At 54.8% G+C, this 23172-nt stretch overlaps 1 protein-coding gene across 1 annotated transcript in view; it reads left to right on the forward strand.

The window, feature by feature from the left end:
- Positions 1-1849: 1849 nt before the first annotated feature.
- The window catches only part of CPLX2 (complexin 2), a 68266-nt gene continuing 46943 nt past the window's right edge, over positions 1850-23172 (forward strand). Inside the window, exons 1-2 of the mRNA XM_039878316.1 lie at positions 1850-2021; positions 12251-12331. The gene's annotated coding sequence lies outside the window, so the exon portion shown is untranslated. The remainder of the gene's footprint in view (positions 2022-12250; positions 12332-23172) is intronic.

Raw genomic sequence — 23172 nt, forward strand, 5'->3', positions numbered from 1 at the left:
CCGTTGTTTCCATGCCCTGTGTCTCTTACTAATGTGAAATCCTGGAAGGCAGGAGCTACGTCTTGGTTCTAGGTCCCCAGCACGCAGTACCAGGAAAGGTGTCATCTCTCACAAGCTGTGTGATCTTAGACAGGTCAGTCTGCCTCTTCTGGCCTCGGATGTTTCTGATGCTGAGGAGAATAAGACCCACCATATCAGGTTGTTATGAATACCAAATAAGATGATGGATGTGGATGTGCTTTGCATGGTGTGAAGAAGTGAGCTGTTGCTATGGTTTTCCATCCAGGGTGAAAGGGAGCTGTGATTCAGGCCTGTCAGCACACAGCCACGTATCTGTGACTCTCCACTTCCTCTTCTCCCTACTCCACGAAATATCGGGGTAGCCCTCTTTCTTTAAACACTCTTAGTTGACTTGTACCTAACAGAAGATTTCACAATGACCTATACGATAGCTCCAGCCGCCCCAGAGAGAAAGGGACTTTGGATGCACGGCCGAGAGCGAGCGCATCACGATGCTTATCACTGGGAACGCAGCAGCGGGCATGCATTCCTTATCCAGGAAAGTTTCAGTCTCGTCGAAGTAAAATCGATGATAAATAAGGAAACATGTAAATGAAATAATTTCAGAGAGTAATAATTACTAAGAAAAAATGAAGCGGGCAATGTTATAGATGAAAGGGGGAGCGGGAATCATTAGATAGTGTAGTCACGGAAGGCGTCTTTAGGAGGTGACATTTGAGCCCAAATCCAAAGGACAAGAAGGGTTGAGTTGTGTGAAGATTGAGGTCGTGAGGTTCCCAAGTAGAGAAAACGACAAAAAAAATTTTTTTTAATTTTTAAAAAATTTTTGTACCAAGCAGCTTGGTCTAAAATGGAGGTCACTGAAGGTAGAATTACCGAGTCGAGAGAGAGCTAGCTGTGATGGCGCGGGAGGGTTAGACAGGGACGCTGCCATGTGGGGCTTCGCAGGCTGCGACTTTAAAAATATATAGAAATCAAATGAGCAATTGAATGAAGAAGTTATTCGGACCTCTGCTTCTCGCATGCACATTCATTAAGCAGATATAATTCAGCATCTACTGTGTGTCATCATGCTAGGAGTTAGAGATACAGAGAAAAATAAAATATAGAAGCAGTTTTATGAGCCCGGTAACCAAGGATATAGATGCACAACAGAGGGTTGTAACGTAGAGGGAGCTTAGAGGAGGGAGTGATTGACAGTGCCTCAGGGATCAGGGAAATTTTCATTGAGAATGAGGATACTTTAACTAGAAGATAAAGCAAAAGTGATCCAAAAAAAATTCCAGCCAAAAGGAGCAGCAGGTGCTAAGGCACGGGGATGAAGCTATTCGGAATGAGTGGTCATCTGTCCTGCTAAGAACACAACTGGAGAGGAGGGCTGGGTCTGCCTACTGAGAGACCAGAGACTTTGCATCTTATCATAGGCACGTGATATATATGGAGGGGTTAGAATGCTCTCTCTAGGGCATGGGAGATGGTGGGCAGGAAGGAGGAATTTGAGGCAGTTAGACCAGTGAGTGGAGTTTGCAACAAAGCAGGTACAAGGCTTGTATTTAGTTATCGGAGAGGGAGGGAGAGATATTTCCAAGACAGACGCCCTTTGTTCCTTAAGTAACAAGCAGGACCCTAAATCCCCAAACTTCAGGGAAGAACTGACTGCATGGGGAACTCCCCCACGTCTCCCTCTTGGTTTCACAGACACCTCTGCTGGCGCCTTCTCTCCTCCCGGTTGCCAGCCCCCGCCTCCTTTCTCAGGAAGCTTGGGTCTCCCTGGGAGCGGGTCTGCCCTTGGGGGAGGCCTCTCAGCTCTGTGCCCTGCAGCTGGGCTGACAATCGACCGACGGAAGAGGGGCCCGGCGCCCCCCGCACGCACATGTGCTAGCCCAGGCAGGAGGGAGCGCCTCCGCAGAGGAGTCCAGCAAGAGGGGGAGAGAGAGGCGCGCCAGAATCTCGGTCCCGGGCGCCCAGGTCGGCCGCGGAGGAGCTGCAGCCTCCAACAGGTTCGTAGAACGCGCGCTCGCTCTCCGCTGCTGAGCCGCCACCTCCTCCGCCGGAGCAGGTTCGCTGGAGAGACCCCAGCCATAGGCCCTGCGCCGCGGAGCTCCCTGAGGGAGGCTGCCTCCGGCCCTCCTTCCTTCTCCCGGTAGCTCTCAGCCGCCGCCGGCTCTTCCGGGGCGAGGCGGAGGGCGCCACGGGCTCCTTCTCGCTTCAGCACCACCTCGGGGACAGCTCCCGCGGCCGGCTGGGTCCCGGCCCCGGGTCAGCACTGCAAAGGCGGACAGCGGCCGCCTGGCCGGCTCCTCGGCTCGCCGGGTCTGTGTTGAGCATCGCGGCCGCCCAGGACAGTCCCCTCGCCCCGCGGGCTCCGCTGCCCGCGTCAGCACCGCGGCGGCGGACAGCTCTTGCCGCCCTCCCGCTCCCTGGCGAGCCGGGAACAAAGCAAAGCGGAGGGGCTGGGGCCTCCCGCCCTCCTTGGGGGTGGGCGTTTGCATCGCTCGGGGGATTTCGGCTTCCCGCAGAGCAGTGTCCGGAGAGCTGGGGAAGGGGGCCTAGTCGCAGTCGCGCGTCTCTGGCTTGGGTCTGCAGTTCGCCAAGGCCTGGCCGTGCAATGGCGGGTCCCAGCTGGAAGTCGGAAAGAGGGTGGGAGGGGAGACAGGCGCAGAGGGTCTCTGGCTCCAGCTGGGCGAGCTGGCCCTGAGCTAGGAAGAAGGTGCGCGCCACCCACTCTTCCTTCCAGACCCCACCTCCACCTAGCTCAGGACCACGGACTTTCAGGAGAGCCTAACACAGATGCCTCAGGCTCGCAGCTGCGATCACTGACTCTGGCTGTCTCCGGAACATCCCTAGAAAGTGTGAGGCTGAGTTCCGTGGGGGAGGAGGCCGAGAAACCGCAGGGAATCCGCAGGAGCGGGCAGCTCCGGGCTCCCCCTCCGTCCTGCCCAGGTTTCTGCCCCTACCTCCAGAGCGAAGGTGCGAGGGAAGGGGGTGGGGGGTGGGGAGCAGCAGGTTGTGAAGGAAGCTTGGCAACTAGCAAGGAAAGAGGCAGAAGAAGTACGAGAAGCTGAGAGCTTCCCAAGCAGGGGAGCCAGTTCTGAGGTGGAAAACCAAACGTGGAAGAGGAAACCTTTTCTCTGGGAGCTGAAGCTGGGAGGGCCCCGGATCACGTGACTCTTTGGAGCACTGCCGGTCTCACCCGGAGACTGAGCCTAGGCGGGGCAGAGGTGATTTGCCTAAGGTCACCAAGCAATTTAGTAGCAGAACTGGGCCTTAAGCCCAGGCTCCCCAAATCCTGAGCCTGTTGTGTAACACTCTTAGAGAAGACTTTTAAAATCTCAGACGCAGGGAGAAGAGCTGAGTGGTTTCCGTTCTGAGTACAGGTCTCAGCTCTGTGGCTCACTAGCCCATGACCTTGGGCAAGGGGCCTTCTGAGAAGAGGGGTTAAAATGTTTCACGTGTGGTGAAAATTTAATTAAATATCTGTATAATGAGATTAGGGTGGTGCCTGGCACACAGTAAATGCTCAAAAAAAAAAACGTTAGCAACCGTTCCTGCTATTATTCCTTCTGTAAACATGCGCTGAGGACTTCTTGTGTGCCGGGCACTGGCTGTGCACTGGGGAGACAGAGAAGTGTCCTAAGGTGGACACGGACCAGCCGAGGAAGCTGAAAACAAAACAGTTGTGATATGATGTGATGAGTGCTTTAATCGAGGTGTGTACACCGGGCTGCGGGGTCGCACGTGCTGGAGTGAAGAAGGGTAGTCGAAGAAGGGGGAACTGTTTGGAAAGGCCTAAAGGGGTGAAATCACAGCCACCGGGGTGATGTCACCGTACCAGAGGGTCCTCGAGATGAGGACTGTGAAATGAGAGTGGAGAGAAAGGCTGGAGCCGGTCTCCCAAGGGCCTTTTGTGATGAAATGTTTCAAACATTTTTTTTTAATAGAAAAAAATAATACAATAAACCCCCACATCATCCAGCTTTAACAATTGGCTAATTTTGTTTCATCTCTACCCACACCCACTCTCATCACACACACACACACACACACACACACACACACACACACTTATTCAAAAGCGAACTCAAGACATCGTATCATTTGGTGCAGAAGAGTTTTAACATCAATAACAACTTCTGCCATTCGAATGTTAGACCACTAACTCAAATCATGCCTTTCCCTCCTGATTTCTTCTGAACATTCTCGTCCTCAGCAGAAAGTTTTAAGAAAGGCCACGCTGTGGTGGCGAACCGTGTGCATTAGAGAAACAATTTCAGGAAAGTATAAAAGAGAGAGAGGTATATCCACCCTTAACGGGTTTTACCAAGCCAGACTGTTTATCTCTACTACCTACACTGTGGCCAGAGGCTAGTGACTATTTGCAAGGCTGACCAAAAGACAAATTGAGCCTTAGAAAGAAAAAGAAAAAAGTGAGAGCTTCACTTTCAAAGTAATCTGAGCCATAAACTCATGAGGATAGAAGGCTTGAAGTCAAGGAAATCGTCGGTTTGGAAATCACCTAACTCAATAACCACGTTTTACAGATGAGAGAGGCGAAGGTCAGAAATGGAGAGAAATTTCCCCAAAGTTCCACAGTGCTGAGACCAGAGTCGAGGCCCTTGAATTCATAATCTAGAGTCCTTTTCAGTCCACCATTTTGCCTGGAAGATTAGACCTTAGCATTTCTTGGCCCATAAACTTGGGATGCCATATCCCTTTCTGAAAGGAGAAGGAGGAAGTGGGGCAAGAAGTGGCAGTTGGTGTTGGAGACACCGTGACACCTTTCCCTTCCATATCCTTTTGAAGAAAGTTGATGCTGGAGGTACCTGTATTCTGGCCACTAAGCAAATCTCCCGGCTGGCCCCACAGTTCTCATGAGCAAAGGCTCTGCAGTCAGACGGCCAGACCTCATTTCCGTGGATTTCTGCCCATCCTGCTTGCCTCAGCCAGATGCATGTGAAGCCTCTTTTTTCCTATTTGCACTGAATTTGCCTGCACCTGCCTCCCAGCCACAGACCGACTCCTTCGAGGTGTTACATGAGTCGTGTTTGGCCCGGGCCCTGGCAGGACTCAGAGCTCTTGTGCCTTTCTGGAGCATGACGTGTCTCCGGTTACCGATGGAACGTGTCGGTTATGACGGGGGTGTGTGTTCCCCTCGGGCTCCGGGCACTTTTCAAGTCAGCATTTTTGCTTTCCAGAGATGTCTCTGCCTGCAAAATGGGGAAGGCAGTGTCTCACAAGTTTCCCTGAGCCATAGGTGGACAAATTGAAACATATGGAAGGAATTCTGAGCATCCCTGGTAAAGTCAGCGGAGAACGTTCTATAAAGCTGCCTTACCCACGGGAGTATGAGTGCAGTCAAGACACAGGAAGTGGATAAAGATAGTGAATTTCGGCTTGTGAAATTATCCCAGTTTTTAGCCTGAGATGAGACCAATTTGTGTATTATATATTATATCGGATCATATATCATATCATATCATCTGGGCCTGGTTGAATAGAAATAAGCAGACTCCCAAAGGGATATTGGTAAGCATCTACTCTTCCTCCAATACTCCTTGCGTGGCTATTCTGTGTCGAGCACTGCTCCGGGTGCTGACCAGGACGCCCCAGATCCCTGCTCCCACATGGCTTACAGGCCCAGGATACACATAGTCACTGATAACAATTAAAAAGTAAATATGAAAACATTCAAGCATACAGACAGATAGGGAAGGTCTGTCTGAAATGGTGACATGGAACCAGGGCCCGAATGACAAGAAGAAGTCAGGGCGGAACATTCTGGGCAGAGGAAATGGCTCTGGCAGGGACCCTAATGTGAGCCTGGACTGTCTGGGGACAGGCATGAGGCCAGTGTGGCTGGAGCAGAGTGAGCGAGGGCGAGAGTGGCAGCAGATGAGGGCGAGGAGGAGCCGGGAGTCAGACCATGGTCAGAAAATGGGATTTTATTCTAAATTCGATGAGTTGTTACTAGGCGGTTTTAAGCCAGGGAGCGATAAAACCTGGATTTGTTCTTAAAAGGTGTCTCTGGGCGCTGTGTGGCGAATGGATGATCTGGGACGCTGGGCTGGGCACAGAGGGGAACAGAGGGTAAGACGCAGCCTCCCCCACCTGCCCAGGTGCTCAGCATCCAGCAGCGGAGACAAGACACGATCAGGACAGCATCGCCCCGTGGGAAGGGCCGCCGTGCTGAGGGGTGTGCAAGGCATCATGGGAACACAGGGATGAGAAGAATTCATTCCGCCTGGGAGCCGTCAGGGAAGGCTTCATGGGAGTGGGCAATGGCTGCTGAATCGTCCCCAGAAAAGGAAAGAGAGAGGCCGGGACAGACTAGAGAGGAAACACAGCAACGGCGGAGCGCGCGGACCGGAAGCCAGGCTGTCTGGGTGCAGATCCCAGCCACGCCGCTCAGCGGCCGCGTGGACATAGGCGTGTCCCCTAGTTCTCTGTGTCACAGTATCCCCATCTTTAACATGGAGATTGTGAGAATCACGATACTTATTTCAACGGGCTCCTGTGAGCATTAAACAAGTTAAAACGTGTGAAGTGCTTAGTGCCCAGCACTTAGAAAGTGACATATCGGTTACGCAGAAATGGAGCCCAACGGGGTGGGAGAGCGGGGAGCGTGCACAGAGCCCAACTCTGAGGGGCCTTGAAGACCAGGCCAGGGATGTCCATCTTGCTCTGTAAGCAACTGTGGGCCATTAAAGGCTTTTAAGCGGGGGGATTAGGGATGGAGAGGAAGCCGAAACCCATAGGCCCGGAGAGGAAAGGCTCCTACCCACAGTCACACAGCCGGTTACTGCCAGAACACTGTCATCTGCCCCCGCTACCGATCCAGGATTGTAGGGGGCCAAGGGCGGTCTACATTTTGTTCCTGCATTGCCCCCTCGGGGTTAGAAGAGTGCCCCAGATGTTCTCAGTAAATATTTTTGGAATACATTGCTGAATCGATGACCAAAAATGGGCAGGAAAAGTCAGAAACTTTGAATCCTCAAGAAAGTCACTGCGTTTTGGACAGTGGTAAAACTGCTCTCAGGAAAATAAACCGAACGCCTAGAGATGTTGACTTGGGGACTCACGACCTTCTGAACCCCAACTTCTGTGACAAAGGGCTCTGCCGCCCACACTCCTCCAGACTCCCCCATCCCCCCCCAGGCTGCAACAAGCATTGCTGTATCAGGTTCAGGAGTTAATCTTGGTAAAGTGCCTGGAGGATGAAAACTGTTCCCCAGACATTCGGTGGTAATTGCCAACATGGAGAAAAATGTATCTCGACATTTGCAAGAGGCGGGCCTGTGTGCTGCATGAAAACCAGCCATTAGAATTCCCGTCTTTGATGCATCAGGAAGCTGTGACAGCCAAGCAGGCAAGCAAGGTCTTGCAGTTCAAGCAGCAGATGGCAAGGGACCCAGAGCGACGCCAACCCAGCTTTCGCGTTGCCGGACGCCTACTCGGAGCAAGGCATGGGGCCAGGCATGCCTCCAAACTGGAAAGAACTTCCTGGCTGGGTGATCTGGGGCAAGTCCCACCGTTTCTCTGAACTTCAAGTTCATGATCTATAAAATGGGAAATAATACTGCCAGCCCCATTGGGTCATTTTGCTTTCGATTCTGACAATGTGGGGTTAGGGCGGTCGTCCCACTTTACAAATGTGAAAACTGAAGCCCCCGGTATGGCTCACTGATCCCTTAAAACTCATTGAGCACCTCTGATGGGCCAGTGACTGTTTTAGGAGCTGGAGAGACGCTGACAGGTAAGACACGGTCTGCGTTCTCGATGAGCTCACGTTCTAGTGGGGAGACAGAAAACCGCGAGTAAACAAATAATTTCATCAAGTTATGTAAGTGCTAGGAAAGAAATAAAAGACGGGTGTGTACGAAGGAGACCAGGGGCTGTTTACGTAAAGCAGGCAAGGGAGACGTGAAGAAAGCAGCAGGAAAGTTGACATCTGGACTGGAAGCAGCAGCTGGCCACGGGGCAAGTGTCCAGGCAGCAAGTGCAGAGGTCCTGGGGTAGGAGGAAGCCTAACAGGGTCTCAGAACAGAGACGACGTGAGGGAGGGTGAAGGTGGTAGAGACAAGGGCAGAGGGGCCGAAGGGGCCGGAGAGGGGGAGGCCTTGACGGCTGGGCGAAGCAGAGGGTGTCACCATCTAAACTGAGATGGAGTCACTTCCCTCAGTCACTCCACTGGCAAGGGGCCCGACGGGCAAGGCCCAGGTCGGAGCGATCCCCTGGACCCCACTTTGGGCCCACAAGTCCCTACCGCCACCTCTAGAGGAGGTCAGCCAAAGGACAAGCACAGAGAGGTGTCCCCCGCTGGGAAGTAAATCCGCTGGCTGGCTGGCTGCCGGGGGCACCGCACGCACGGCCGGCAGCATCCTGTCACCCTTAGGCGGGCAGGGAAGAGAGAGGACATAGGGCCAGCTGCAGCTGGGGTGAGGCAAGGGAGAGAGGCACCTGCCTCAGGTGCAAAACGTAGGAGATGCTAAAAACTCAGCCGTCAAAGTAAACATTTGGTGCGATTTAAAAAAAAAGTTAATGTGAAAAAAAAAAATCCATGATGAAAAAAATATCAAACTTTTCAAATAAAGACAGGATTCCAAAAGGAACAAGGTGAGGCTGAGACAAAGGGGGTGAGTCACACCTGCACGGCATCTCATCTCGACCCTGAGATGGTCCCCCAATGGCAGGGACACTTCCGAGCGAGGGTGCTGGTCCCACTGGCAGCCAGCACTGGAGCTGGTCACTCAGGACAAACCAAAAGTAAGGAACAGTTTCTATAGGGGCCTCAGAGTCCACTGCCCACGTCAGCTGTGGAGACAGAAGCACCACACGGCCAGGAGGTGGTGCTCGGCCTGCGGTCGATGTCAAGTGGGACCAGGTTCAACTCTACCCCTAGTATGCTGTGCGGCCCTGAGTAAGATGCATGTCCCCTCCAGCCTCAGTTTCCCCATCGGTGACTCCAGGGCAAATAAGACCAGGTCTCCAGGATTCTACAAGATGACACTGGAAGTCCTCTAGCTACTCAAAGTGTGGTCCGCAGGCCAGCAACATCAGCACCTCCTGGAGCTTATTAGAAACGCAGGATGTCAGCGGTACCCCAGACCCCTTGAACCGGAATCTATGCTTTAATCCTGGGGTGGGCATGCGCATGCAGGCTGAGACGCCGGTCAGTTCTTGGCACACAGAGGATGGACACTCAGTAAATGACGGCGCCGCCTCTCCACCCACCGAACCCTGAGTTAGAGCCTGACTTCAAGCAAGAGGCAAAACCCAAGATGGGAAGAAGAGATCCTGAGATGGCCGCCTGGTTCAATTTTCAACGGTTGAGTCGTGAATCCAAGGAGCCTGCATGAGCTGCTTCTATATGTAACCACACGGGTCCTCGATGCGTTCATCTGGAAAATGGGAATGACAGCAAGATGCAACGAGATAGTATGAGTGAAGCCCTCGGCACTATGCTTGGCACACAGTAAGCGTTCAATAGATGCTCATTGCTGCTCGTGGGGGTGAATATAGGAGGGGCTTCGATAAACCATGTGAGAATAGGTGACATCTGTGTAGCTCTTTACCGTTTATAAAGCACTTTCTTTTAGACCATTTCGACTGACTCTCATGACGCTTTGGGTGAGATGGCATGAGATCTATTCATTTTACGGAGGGAAAAAATCTAGGTTCAGAGAGGTGAAGGGACCTGTCCGGGCCAATGAGGAATGAAGCCCCAGGAGTCTGGTGCTAAGATCCATGCCAGCATCAGAGCACCCAGCCAGAAAGGTCAGGAGGGAATGAGGGAATATGGGATTCCAGAGATGGAGCCGTCCAGCCTCCTCACTTACGGGAGGGAAAACTGAGGCCCCGGGAGGGGAAAAGACTCGTCCAAGATCACTCAGACGGAGAGCCAGACCCAGCTTGCCGGTCTCCCAGTTCAGAGTCCTGGCCAGTGTCGACACACCTCCCTCATCTGGCTGGCCAGCCTCCAACGTCAGCATGCAGGGGACCCGGGGGGCAGGGCCGGTTCCCTGGGCAGCTCTACTGGACAGGAGGCATCCCAGCTCCACCTTCCCCTGCAGGCCAATCAGAGCACGAGAGTACAAAAGCTGGCGTTGCCAAGGTGAGGGCTGCGAGGTTGCTAGGACACGGTTTGGGAGCAGTCAGGTGGCAGAGGAGGCCTTGGCTAGAGCCAGGGCTGGGGCAGAGACCAGGACCTGCCACCGTGGCCATCTCCACTCTCCAGGAACCCTCCAAGCCTCGAGGCTGAGTCTGACTCTCCTCTAACCCACAGCTCAGCCAGCACAAGTCCTGTCACCTGCACCTGCCCTGCCCTGTCCCCAGGAGTTCCCTAGAACACAAAGCCCCATAACCGGCCCCAGCAACTTCCACCTTTCTGCCCAAGGCTCCAGCCCAACCACGTCCCCCAGTGCCCCGTTGTTTACGTGAGCGCCACTAGCACCCAGCACTGAGTGCTCGGCAATAAACATGCGCCCACCGCACTCACCGGGAGGAATGCGAGCTGCTCTGTGAACGGCACGGCCCCGTTCGAGTGTAATAATTCTGATCGTTAACACTCCCGATTCCCACGAGCCTCCAGACCTGAGTCATCCTGACGCCCGCTCTTCCCGCCCTGCGTTCATTGAACAAAATGCGGTCGGTACCCGCTGCGTGCCAGGCAATGTGCTAGCCGTTTGGGACTCAGCCGGAGGTAGACGTTAAACATTTAATGGTGCCACCCGCCTTCCTTGCCTTGCCTTCTTAAAGGTCAGCCTCCCGACCCAGGGCACAGATGACCCTGCCTGAGTCCATTTGCTCCAAGCTGCCCCCTCCCTGGGCAGTCAGCAGGCTCTGCCCATGTAAACTCCCTCCTCGGTTCCCCACTTAGCCAGTCAGAAAGCAGTAACATCCGCCCTATTGCCAATCCAGCTGCTGGTTTTGAATTCAGACATGGTCGGCTCCCCGAGGGCGGGAGCGTGCCTGCCCTTTTCACTGCGGTGGCACCAGCATTTGGAACATGGCCTGGCACGGTCGGTCAGCCACTCGTTTACTCATTCATTCATTCGCCCTATGTCTGTCAAACCCTGCTGAGTGCCAGGGCCTTGCCTCGCCGAGCTCGTGTTTTAGCAGTGGGACGGGGTGGAGGAGATGATCTTAGGAAGTCAGGGTGCCAGGGAGCAGCTGAGACCCAGGGGTTGGTGCTGGGTTACCCAGGGTGGCCCAGGAAGCTATGACAACATGAAGGACTTCGCGTTGGCTCCTCTGTTAGAACCCCACTTCCCTGAACCATCTCCGGGCCAAATCCTCAGCCCCCACCTCTGTAACCGAGATAAGAACCTTCGCTTCCTTCCGTCACGAGGAGCAGGACGGGGGAGGAAACGGCCAGGCAGGAGGCCCCAGGCTGCGCGCTGGCCCCCAAGCCCACACTTCTCGGGCCTCGGCACCCAGCCGAGAGAGGCTCTGATGTGGCAGGGCGGGGCGGGCGAGGACTGGGGGTTCTGATCCGGATCCCCGCCCACCCCTGTGGGAAACCAAACGGATCATTCCCGCCCTGTGTTCTCCTCCACGCAATGGGGGTGCGACGTGGACCTCACTAATCCCGACGACGACGTGACGGCTCATTCTCAGGCATCGCTCTGTCAACAAACAGTCCTGGGTGCCAGCTTAGTGTCAGGCCCCGGTGGCCAAGGCTACGGCAACAGGCACGTAAGACCCGACCCTCGCCTTTCCAGGAAGGCCGGTGCCTCCCACAGAAAGCAGAGGACGATAACTGAAGTTCGAGGGGATCCGACACAGTAGACAGTTTCGCGGACATCACCTGATTCAGCGCCACCAGTGATAATGACAACAAGCACTTAGATGCCACCTCACGGATGAGGTCGGGGCTACTGGCAGCCCTATTTTACACACGAGGACACTGAGGCTCAGAGAGCTGTAACGGACTTCCCCCAAGCCGGAGTCCCAACCCTGACGGGACTCACAGTAAGTCCCGTCCATCGTCCCCATCAGACACCACATTCACGCCAGAAAGCAGCGTGGTCAGCGGTGTGGCACGAGCGTTGCCTGACCCCGTGAGCAAGGCGGGCAGCTGCTGCCACCCCCTTGCTGGGACCCACAGCATCAGTGCCGGCCTCGGGAGCGGTGAGGGCATGCCCTCGGTGGGGTCTGGGGTTCGATGCCCGTTCAGGGAGCCAGCTCCCCCCGCTCTCTCCCTCACCCCCAATACTGTCTTCTCCTCCAGGAAGCTGTGCGTCTCTGGTATGCTCTCCACTCTGCTCATTGATTGAAGGCCCCCGCACCCCAGCTCGGCCAGGAAGCAAAGGTAAGGGAACCCCCAGGGTCACCCTGTGGCGGTGTTCATACCCCCTGACTCCTGGTGAGGGGTCGTGATGACATTTTCTCTCCACGATTGCCAAGAACATTTAAGCGGGAATGAGATGGATCGATTAGACAATGTGTTGGAACGGGGTGAGCGTGCATTTTTAGAGCTGTTTACAACAGAGAAGCGCTTCCCGTGTGTTATCTTATTCAGTGATGTCCCCCGCTAAAAAACAACTTTACTGGGATATTATTATCCCCAGTTCACAGATGAGGAAGCTGAAGTTCAGACGGGGGAAAGGACCTGCATAAAGACATATGGCTGGTAGGTGGCTAAGCCTGAATTCGGCTCCACTTGTTCTTGTCTGTATCCCCAAGTGGATGCACCTTGCAGGTGCTTGGTGCTTTGATGAATGAATGCGTGAACTAAGGCAGCACCCGCCATCAACGGCGGGGCAGAGCGGGACTGGACCCCGGCCTCTCCTGTCACTCTTGGTTCCTACGCACTTTCTGCTGACCTGTGGCTCAGCACCCCCCACACCCCCCACGCCAGGATCTCAAGTATCTTGTGTGTGGTGTCCATCACCCCCTCCTGCTGCAGACAGAAGGACGAAGGTGGAGCAGGCAGCCTCAGCCCCTCCTCCAGGTGGCCCGCAGGCTCGGATCACAGCCAGCGGCCCTGCATCTACATCGCCTCTTCCCTACCACCCACGACCAGTAATCCAACGTGCGGAGTTGTAAACTTGTTTCTTTAAATAAACAGTCTTGAGTTTCGTACCAAATAGTCTTTTAAGAGGAGGGCCGTCTCCAGGCCACCTCGTATTTAGCATACAGTGAGCCACATATTTGCACAGAGAGAGTGTGTGTGGATATAGAGATCGCTTGATCGCTATAGATATCATTGCTCATCCAGATGGGAGCTATTTATGACGCTGAGTCACCCGTAGCGAATGCCACCGAGGGATTCCAGGCTGGGCTCCGAGCCCCACAGACCTCGTGGCTCTGCCTCATCCTCCCTGTTCGCAAGGAGAGAGGGGATGGCCCCCCATCGCAGCGCAGCGACAGACGGGGACTTTTTGGCCACAGGAAACGAGGCTTTTCTCATAACCAGGTCCTCTTTCAAGTCACCGTCCTCCACACAGAGCGCCGCACCCTTACGGGTCACCTAGGCAAGTCCGTTCGTTGTGCGGGAGGGAAAACCGAGACCCAGAGGAGGAAAGGGCTCACCCCGTGTGACACAGCCAGTCAGTGACCCCGCTGATCCCAGAGCTGCGATCTTCTGATCGCTGCCTGAGGCTCTTTCTCTTGCCTCAACCACGGTCTTATCCCCAACGTCCTGCCATTTCCACCAACTGAGGAGCCTCTTGTCCTCTGAAAACTTGGAGGCGTCACTGAGCACTTACTTCTTTCCTTGGGCTCCTGGAGAAGGGGGGCTGAGTCTGGCTGGTTCGGGTATCCCCCATGCTGAACGCGGGACCTGCACGCACTGGGCGCTCGATGCATGTGCACCGGGTGTTACATAAGACAAAACTCAGGACCCATTCCTGGGGAACCCTAGTTCCCCATGTGAAAAAGCACCCATTTATTTCCACCCTCTCTTTCCTGTCTCTAAGCCAGTTCTCTATCTATGTAAAAATAGACTCCCTCCCACTTCCCACCCACCTCTGCCCAACTCTATAATGAATCAATTTTATTAATAGGCTTTGGGATAGAAACTTGACAAAGGTTCTTTGTGAAAGCCACCCTTCATCTCCCTATATAGTTCACTTCTCAAAGAATTCTAATAAACTGTTCAGGTGGGATTTCGCCTTATATAAAATATTCAGTCATCTATTATTCCCCTCCACATAGGATGTTTGTTTAAGCATTTGGTGATCTCTATCTTTTATTATGGATTTTATCGAATTGGCCTAAGAAAAGGTGGAATGAGCTGGAAAGATCTCGGGCTTTTGGAATTAGGGCTGGGTTAAACTCTAGCTGGCCACGTACTGGTTCTGCATTCATACTGACTGCCGTGAAAATCAAATGAGATGATTTCTATAAGGTGTCTGGCATATAGTAGGTGCTTAGTGCAGGTTTGTGAATGAGTGAATGAATGAATGACTCGGGACTCAGATCCTAAAGGGTGAGAGACAAACTGACTGCAGTCTGAAGTCTTGAAGAGAGACGACCCCAGGAGGGAAGTATGAGACGGCCTGGGGAGTGGACCGCAGGAATTAGGCTGCTGGATGAACTTTCTCCAGCTCCTTACGCAAAGAGTGCCTCAGCTCAAGGAAAAGTTTGAGTCTGGAATCTAAGTTCAAAACAGAAACCTCCATGAGAGTAAAGATTGTGTTTTGTTATCTGTTAGATTCTATCCCTTCAAAAGCTAGAGCCTGGCTCAGGGCACTACGGAACAGACAAGGAGATGCCCAGTAAGTATATGTTGAGTCGAGTGGACTTGAGTTGACTCGACTTGGCTTGAATTGATTGGAGTCGTTTTGAATTTGCTAATGGACCCAACTCTCGGGCCTACCAAGCAGAAGCCTCCTGGAATTCAAGCTTAACTTAGATCTGGTCCCAAAGCACCAGAGAGACCCAAAGAGTGATGTTCTGGGGACATCTGGGGCTTTCTGAAGGTGGGAGCATCTCGGAGAGGACCAGGGCCATAGCCAGGACTGAGGGAAAAGCATGGTGATCTTGGCTTGGTCGGGGGTGCCAGAAAGCTGAATGGCCTTTAAGAATCTTTCAGACTCACTGGAACTCTCTGCTGGGATTTTTCTGTCGTTTTGGAGTGACAGATTCTTCTCTTCCTGGCAGAGAAGGGCTCTCTGGGGATACCCACGTCAGTGGGAGATGGTCCCTAGGTTTGCGGGGAGGGTCATAGACTCCACCATGAGGGCAGAGAGCAGACTGAGGCCAGAAGCCAGGCGGAGTTCCATTTTATAGATGCTGGCGCAGTTGTAAGTTGGTGTTTCTGTTGGAGTGAGGATTTGGGGGTCTGACTCCAGACTTATATCGGGCGTTAGTTGCTGAAAGGAACAGTGACCCAGGAACCACTGTGGGGAGGATGGACAAGACCTCTGGCATCCCAACATGAAGGGCAGCCAGAACCACCGGGGTCCCGTGCCTGGCCCCATCTCAGGGCGCAACCAGGCGCCTGTGAGGGCCAGAACTGGGGAAACGGCGAGGCTCGGTGAGCGGGAGCTGTCCAAACACTCCTTGTGCTCGGCTACGTCTGCGTGTGTCTGCCTCCCACGGTGGGTTTGGAACCCCTCGCGGGCACGACGTCTAGTCCTCTTGTGTCCTCTGAAAATCTCGGCACAGGGTAGACGTCAGTGGACAGCGAATGAATAATGAGGTCAGAGTAAGGCTTACGATGTCAGCGGAAGATTTCAAGATCTCAACATGGCAAAGATCCAAGGTAGAGATATGTAGCCAGAAAAGATAACACAGACCCAGAAGTTGCCCCTCAGGTGTCTGACTCACAGGGAAAGTCAGACTAAATGGAGTCGTGGGACAGGCTGGAGCACTGTGGGTTTAAAACAGCATTCCCGAGTCCCGAGCTTCTCAGACGGGTTCTTAAGGGCCACTGCAGGATGGGTTCGGGCAACTAGAAGTTCCCAAAAAAGAAGCTCTTGACTCAATAACCCCATTTACATTTAAAAAGCTCCAATTTGATCCCTTTTACATATTGCATTTCCACACACATTTTCATTTTTAAAGGATCTTTCGGATTAAAAAAAAAAAAGCATTTGGAAAGCACTCGTGTTGAAAGAGCCTAGGCATTTAGTCAAACTGGATTCAGCTCTCAGCCTTTCCACCTGGGGGACTTCAGGCTGAAGTCCCTTAGGGATCTTGAGACCTTACTGGAACTCTGCCAGGATCCTTCCATATTTTTAGGGTCACAGATTCTTCTCTTCCTGGCAGAGCAGGGCCCTTTGAGAGTACCCGCTCCAGTGGGGGACGGTCTCCAGGTTTGGGGGGGAGGGTCATAGGCTCCACCTTTGAGCCTCTGCGTTCTCATCCACAACCTCTCTTTCCAGAAACACGTGAGCATTCGCTAAGGTGCTGCAGCGTTTCCCGCAGGCTGGCGTGTGTGTGACTGATGATGTGTACAGTGGTTTTAGGGAGTGTGTGGATGAACAGTTGTTATTTTACTAGCTCACAGTTGACGCGTGTTAGAAAAACATAAGCAGCGCACCAAACTCTGTGATTTATGAAAACAATATAGCATTTCTTCTGAAAATAAAATTCTCTGCTTTTTAAAAGGCAAATCAATTTAAAGAAAATACTCAATAAATGAATGGTAGGGATATGGCAGGAATCATGAAGGTGGCATATGAATGACTGAAATGTGAGGGGAAATGAGATAGTTTATGTAAAACACTTATCGGTGTCTGTCACTTAGGAAGGGCCCAGAAAGGTTAGTGCCTGTATCTTTCTCTCCATTCTAACTTCCTGCCTTGGCTGGACCTAGAATCAAGCTCATCCACTGGGACAAAGTAGCTGCCTGGGTCTGGTCCATCTGGACACAATATGTGGAGGGCATGGTATGGGCAACAGCGGGCAGGTCCAAGTGGGCAGCAGTGGTCAAGCCTAGGCAGGCAGCAGTGCGGTCAAGTCCGGGCGGGCAGCAGTGGTCAAGTCTGAGCAGGCAGCAGTGATCAAGCCCGGGCAGGGCAGCAGTGAGCAGGTCCCAGTGACAGCAATGGCCAAGTCCAAGTGGGCAGCAGTGGCCAGTCCAGGCAGGCAGCAGTGGTCAAGCCCTGGCAGGCAGCAGTGGCCAAGCGTGAGTGGACAGCAGAGGGCATGTCCGAGCAGGCAGCAGTGGTCAAGTCCAGGTGGCCAGCAGTGGCCAAGTCCGTGCGGGCAGCTGGCCGCAGGATCTCAGAGCAGGCAGGGGCCGCGGAGCCAGCATTTCCCACAAAGCCAGTGCCAACCATCAGCGATCCATCTGAAGAATTACTCAGGCGCAAGTTAAATGCCGCTGGGCAGGAGCTGCCTCCTTCCAGGGGTCATCTCAGGGAGGAAGTCCCGACTGGAGGGGAGCGCCTCCCTAACGCCTCTCTAGCACCTGTTGGTATTCCTCTCCAACGAGGAGGCCCAGCCCCCAGCTGGCAGCGGTATCAGCTGCAACTGAGTAATAATGTCTCTTCCGTGTATTTACTTTACCCTTACCTTCCATTTACAGAACATGACACAGGCTTCCTGTTTGTGAGAATGATCTCCAGTTCCCTTTTCGCATGTATGCATTAAAGGTGAAAAAGAGTCTGTTGCTTTTGCTCGATAGAAAGTGGATAATGGCACAAAGAGGAAGTCCATGCAGAGACCAGATAAGAGTGGTCGCTGACCAGGGAGAAGCCAGCCTGCAGAGGTACTGTAAAGGGTCCATGCTGGGCCCACAAGCACGGTGTCCCCAGGCTCAGCCATAGGCTTCGGGGCACGCCTTGTCCTGGGAGCGCAAAGGAGGCCCCCTCCTAAGAAGGGGCCAGCCTGCTGGCCAGGTGACCCAGAGCCTCCGACTGAGCTGGGAGTGCAGAGACCAGGGGAGTGGCCCGGCCACCATCAGTATGGTCACTGCTGCCCCAGAGGACCCCCAGCCTGTGGTTTCTGGTGAGGTCGGGGCTGCAGACGGCGACCCAGTGACTCCAGGAGGTGGGGGAAGAAGCTGAGGGTCATGAACAGACGAGGCCTGAGCCTGCAGCCTGTGCGAGCTTGGCATTCAGGGGAATATGGTGTGAACCTGAACAGTTCTCGCCAGCCCGGGGAGGAGCTGCGTGTGAGTTGCAACGTGCTGGAACAAGCATCAGAAACCACATCTGCCCCACTCACACGCAAGCGGGGTTACTGAGAGGTCCTCAAACAGCACCAGAATCAAAGGGCAGGCTGGTGACCGGGCTCAGGAAGGGACCGGAACCAGAGCCGACCACGGCTCTGGGCGCAGGGACTGAGGCCGGTTTTGTCGAGGCTCCCCTCTGAGAGGCGTCGGCCGCCACTGCTCTCCCCTCCTGCCATCACTGAATGCATGATTCGCGGCCCCAGGAGGGGCACCAGCTGGCCGGGCTTAGGTCCCATGTCTTTCCCTTGGCTGGCGGAGGGCACAGAGGTTTGATGAGCCTCCCTCCAACACTGAGCAAGGGCGTGTTCCCAGATGGAAATCAAGGGAATGGTACAAAAAGGAAGAGGAATGGAGGCTGGGCAGCCCCGACCAGCAAATGTCTGCTCTGAGGTGCCACGGGAGGCCAGGCACTGCGGTCCCCTGGGCCTGACTCTCCGGGATTGCCCGTGGGGCTTCCTTTCTCCCACCCTGGCTGGACCAGGGCCACCGTCCTAGTCTTGGGCCAGTAGTCAGCTCTAGCCAACGCGGGCTTCTGGTGAGGGGCTCCTGGACCTTCCGATGGGTTAGGGGAGGGCTCTGGCTGGCCAAGTTTGGTCCTTGTCCCCATGGCTGAAAAGGGTCTGCCATGCTGAGCAAGTCTAAGGAGAACTGACTCACTCAGAGGTTGCAAACCCAAAGGTCTGCGGGCCTGGCAGGGGACACATGCATGAAGGAAACTGGTGACCTGTCCAAAGGGGCAGCCGCTGCCAGCGGCAGCCGATTGTTGTCATATAGGCACATGGCCCAGTGTTGATCAACATCCTGAAATTTTAAAGGAAGCTCCAAATCCAGATGTTTACGTGAGACTTCATTTCTAAATATCATCAACTATGAGGAGAAAAAAAAAATTAAATATTATGCTGACCAAACAATACATACCACCGGTTTATAACAAATGAACCAACTTCTATTCATCTACCACGACCCAGCTGAAAAGTCACTTCCGGACTTGCCCCTCCCTCTGCTTTGCCACCTTCTTCTGGATTTCCAGACTCCTGATGCCCTCCTATCACAGGGCTGACACTCTGCATTAGAAAAGCTCATTTGTTGTCATCGGCTGCTCTTTAACTGGGCCTCCCGGCGGGTGCCTATCGTGTCTTATTATGTCTATGCCCTGACACGAGGCACTGTGGCCTTTAAAAGGCGGACTATAGGAATAGCATGTGTCAAGACCGCTAGGTTAGGTTATATAATGGTAACAAATCAGTCCTGAAATGTCTGCGGCTTCATACGACGAAGGCTTGTTTCTCCCCCGTGTGAAGTCTGCTGTGGGGCTGCTGGCTCTGCAGGCAGCTTACTTCCAGGCAGTAACTCAGGGATCCAGGCCGGCTCCGCCGTTAGGAGGCGGGAGAAGACAGTGAGCGGAGAACTCACGCCCGCTCTTCAGTACCGCCGTGTAGAAGTGACGCGGTGGCTCTCTGCACGGCCCCTGGGCCAGAACCGGTCCCGTGGCCGATCTCGTCACGAGGGGCTAGAAACGATGTGAGTGGAGAGCATGGGCATTCGCGGGGTCCACGGCTCTGCAGCACAGACCGCCGGCTGCAGCTGGCAGTGCTGGGGCGCTCAGGGGTCCAACAGGTGGACCCAGGATGTTGGGGGGGCAGAGGCTGCCAGGACCCAGCATTCACGGGCAATCACGAGACCTCTGAATTTGCCGGTTTAACTCAAGGTATCTAGAACAGTGCGAAAGGATTGGGGAGAGAATTTCACTTGCTCGATCTTTCCACTTTTCTTCCGTTCGCGGTGAGAGGATCTGATGCCCCAGGGAGCAGGGTTTGAGGGAAAGGTGCCGGGCCCGACCCTCCCTCTGACTGACGGGCCAGTTACTGCCTTGGCCCGCAGAAGCTGTCTGGGGTACCTGAGCGTGGTGAGAATCGAGGAGGTGAGGGGTTCAGGGCAGGGGGCCGGGTGTTCATTTCCAGATCGCAGAGAGGAGGCAGAGAAATCCACCACTCGGGGGACAGGATGAGGCCTGGAGACACTTATGTCAGCGAGGAAAAGCCTCTGAGAGACTGTCACGAGATAATGATGGAGGTCCCAACAGGAGGGATGGAATGGGGGAGGCTGCAGAGCGGGAAATAAGAGCTTCCACCAAGAATGAGCTTTTTTCATTCGTTCTACAAACGTTGTCTGTCTGCCATGCGAGGCCCTGTGCTGAGTCCTGGGGACAGAGACATGACTCGGCCATAGGCCCTGGACTTGGGGGAGCGAGGCGGGCTTGTGGTGATAATAAAAAAGCCACATGGGGGTTGTCGGCACAAAGGGATCTCAGAGGAGGGGTACCTGGCCCCCCTGGGGTTGCGAGACAGACAAAAATGGAGAGAAGGAAGTGCCGGGGTAAGGGGCCACGTGAGGCAAGGCTCGGAAGTGACAAGCAGCCTGGCGTGTGGGGGCCTAGCCCCTGTTTCTTAAGGCGAGGAATGATAACGGGGGCCAGAGCAGGCAGCAGAGGGTCTTGAATGACAGCCAGCGGTGCTGGGACCCTGTCCCAGGCTAGGAGAGAGCTGTAGAAAGCGGGCGGGGAGGCGGGGGGCGGTGCAGAAAAGTTGTATTGAAAGATAACCTACCGTTCATAAAAGTGCTGATATCTTAGGCTCACAGCCCAATGAATTTTCACAACGTAAACATTCCGGGTACCAGCCCCAGATCAAGAAACAGAAACTGCCCAGGGTCCCGGAAAGCCCTTTGCTCCCCTTCTCAGTCACATCTCCCCCCAAAGGAACCACTGTCCGCACTCCTGACCCCAGCGCTCAGTGGGCTTGTGTCTGGACAGCACGCAGATGAAGTCTCGCGCTGGGCGCTACACCGGAGATTCTCCCCCGTGGCCGCGCTGCGGCGTGGGGTACATGCTCCCTGCCGAATTTCCTTCCGTCGTGGGGTACATGCTCCCTGCCGAATTTCCTTCCGTCGTGGGGTGCGTGCTCCCTGCCGAATTTCCTCCCGTCGTGCGACTCAACAGAAATACGCGCATCCGTTCTGGTGTCGGTGGCGCTCGAGCTGTGCCCAGCTCGGGGCCCCTATGAAAAGTGCTGCCAGGAAGATTCTCACTGGCGTCTTTGGATGAACGTGGATGGACCTTTCTGTTGGGCTTACGCCAAGGAGTAGAATCAAGGCATCGTAGGCGGTGAGGGCTCGTCTTTAGCAGATACTGTCAGACGTGCTTTTCTGAAACAGCAGCCCTGACTCGCAGCCCTGTATGAAAGCCCCCGCACCCAGGTCCTCACCAATATCTGGCGTTTTCTGTCTTTTCCACATTAGCCATGCTGGCAACTGCGCGGTGCTCACTGTTGTAATTTGCGTTTCTCTGGTGACTGGTGAGGCTGCCTACGGGCCATTTGGACATCGTCTTTCCGGAAGTGCTTGGTCATGTCCCCTTCTAATATTTCATTTTAGAAGGTCATCTGGGGTTCAGAGGCGGGGACTCCGGGACCTCCAGCTAAAGCAGCGGCATCCCACTCAGGCGCTAAGCTCCATCTCCCCGTCTGCCGCCTCGAATCCTCGCAGCCTCCCTGAGAGGTCAGAACTGTCACCAGCACCTCACAGATTGGGGTGACCGGGCTTAGGAGGGAAACGACGTGCCCAGGTTCTCACGGTTGGAGCTGGGGGAGGAGGCCGGGAGGAGGGGCTGGCTTCGCCCCGGGCTCGGCTCCTCATCCATCTCAGGCCAGAGCAGGAAGCGTGGGAAGGAACGGAACAGAAAGAAACAGAAAGAACTCGAAGGAAACAGCCTCGAGGACTCTCTCTCACCCCTTCACGCAGGAGGAAAGTCCTCCTCCCTTTCCTGTCTCCCCCTCGCTCTATCCGAATCTCACCCCAAGTCCCAGCAGAGGTGAGCCGCCGCCGTCAGAAGCACAGTGCCCACGGCCCCGGCATTGGGGGCGGGGGGGGGCCCGGGCCAACACGCGGCAGAGCCTGTGCCCCCCCACAACTTGCCACGTCTCCTTGGACCAGTCACTTTACCTGCCTGGGCCTGAGGCTCTGTGTCCTTTTCAGTCACCCCTTCCTCAGAGCCTGGCGAGCCAGCCCAGCGCCCGGCGCAAAGCACCCCGGGTTGAGATGGCACAGGCTTCCCCCGCTCCCCGCACCCCCCCATCCCCCACACTTCCAGGACGCGGGGCCCAGGCCTTGGGTTCCTCCCTCCCGTCCTGAGCAGCAGAGGCCGCATCCCTGTTGTCTCCGGCAGCTCTGGCAGGGCCCTGGCCTGGTGGGGGTTTCCTCACTGCCAAGAGCAGGTGTGGCGGGGGCAGGAAGCCTCCCCCCCCCCGGCGCGCTCCCCTGCAGCTGCTGCTCTCAAGCTGACAGCCACGCAATTAGCCCCAGAAGGGCCTTTCTCCTCTCAAGGGCTCTCAGCTCAGAGCCCAGACGCCTTTATTTTGGGAGCCTTGCTCGGTAAGGTGTTTTGTCAATGCCACCTCGAAGCGACGCCCCCACAGCCACCACACACACACACACACACCCCTTGCACCGCCATCCCGCCGGTCTGTCCATTCACTAAAGCGCTCGGCACGTGGCGAGCACTCCAGGCGCTGTGCTAGGCCCTGGGCCACCCACACGGTCTCTGTCCTCGTGGTGCTTCCCCTGCGGGGAGAGAGATGGATACGAAGCAAGTAGATGGATACAATAAATGGGATTGTTTTGGATGGTGCTCAGGGGCCACAGAAATGGTGACGGACAAAGCTGTGATGGGGAGGGGCAGCTGGTCAACCGCCCACCCTAGAGCAGAGAGGGGAAGCTCACAGGCCCACTATCTGCGAGGGCGTGTTCTTCTCTGGTTTGGGCTCCAAAGTCAGCTCCTGGAGAGAAGGGTTGCACCTCAGCCACCATGGTGGCAGGGAGGTCCCAGGATGTGGCACCAGAAGGTCCTGGCCACTGCCGCCCTCCAGTGATTCCGTCCCCTCCCCTTTCTTCACTGCCAAGTCCGCCCGCTCCCTCAGGTCCGCCAGCTCTCTGTCTTGCCTGTCCTGCCTCAGGGGGCATCGAGGGGG

Source organism: Pteropus medius, unplaced genomic scaffold (assembly GCF_902729225.1).
Source record: "Pteropus medius unplaced genomic scaffold, Ma_sr-lr_union100, whole genome shotgun sequence".
In the NCBI taxonomy this organism is placed as follows: Eukaryota; Metazoa; Chordata; class Mammalia; order Chiroptera; family Pteropodidae; genus Pteropus; species Pteropus medius.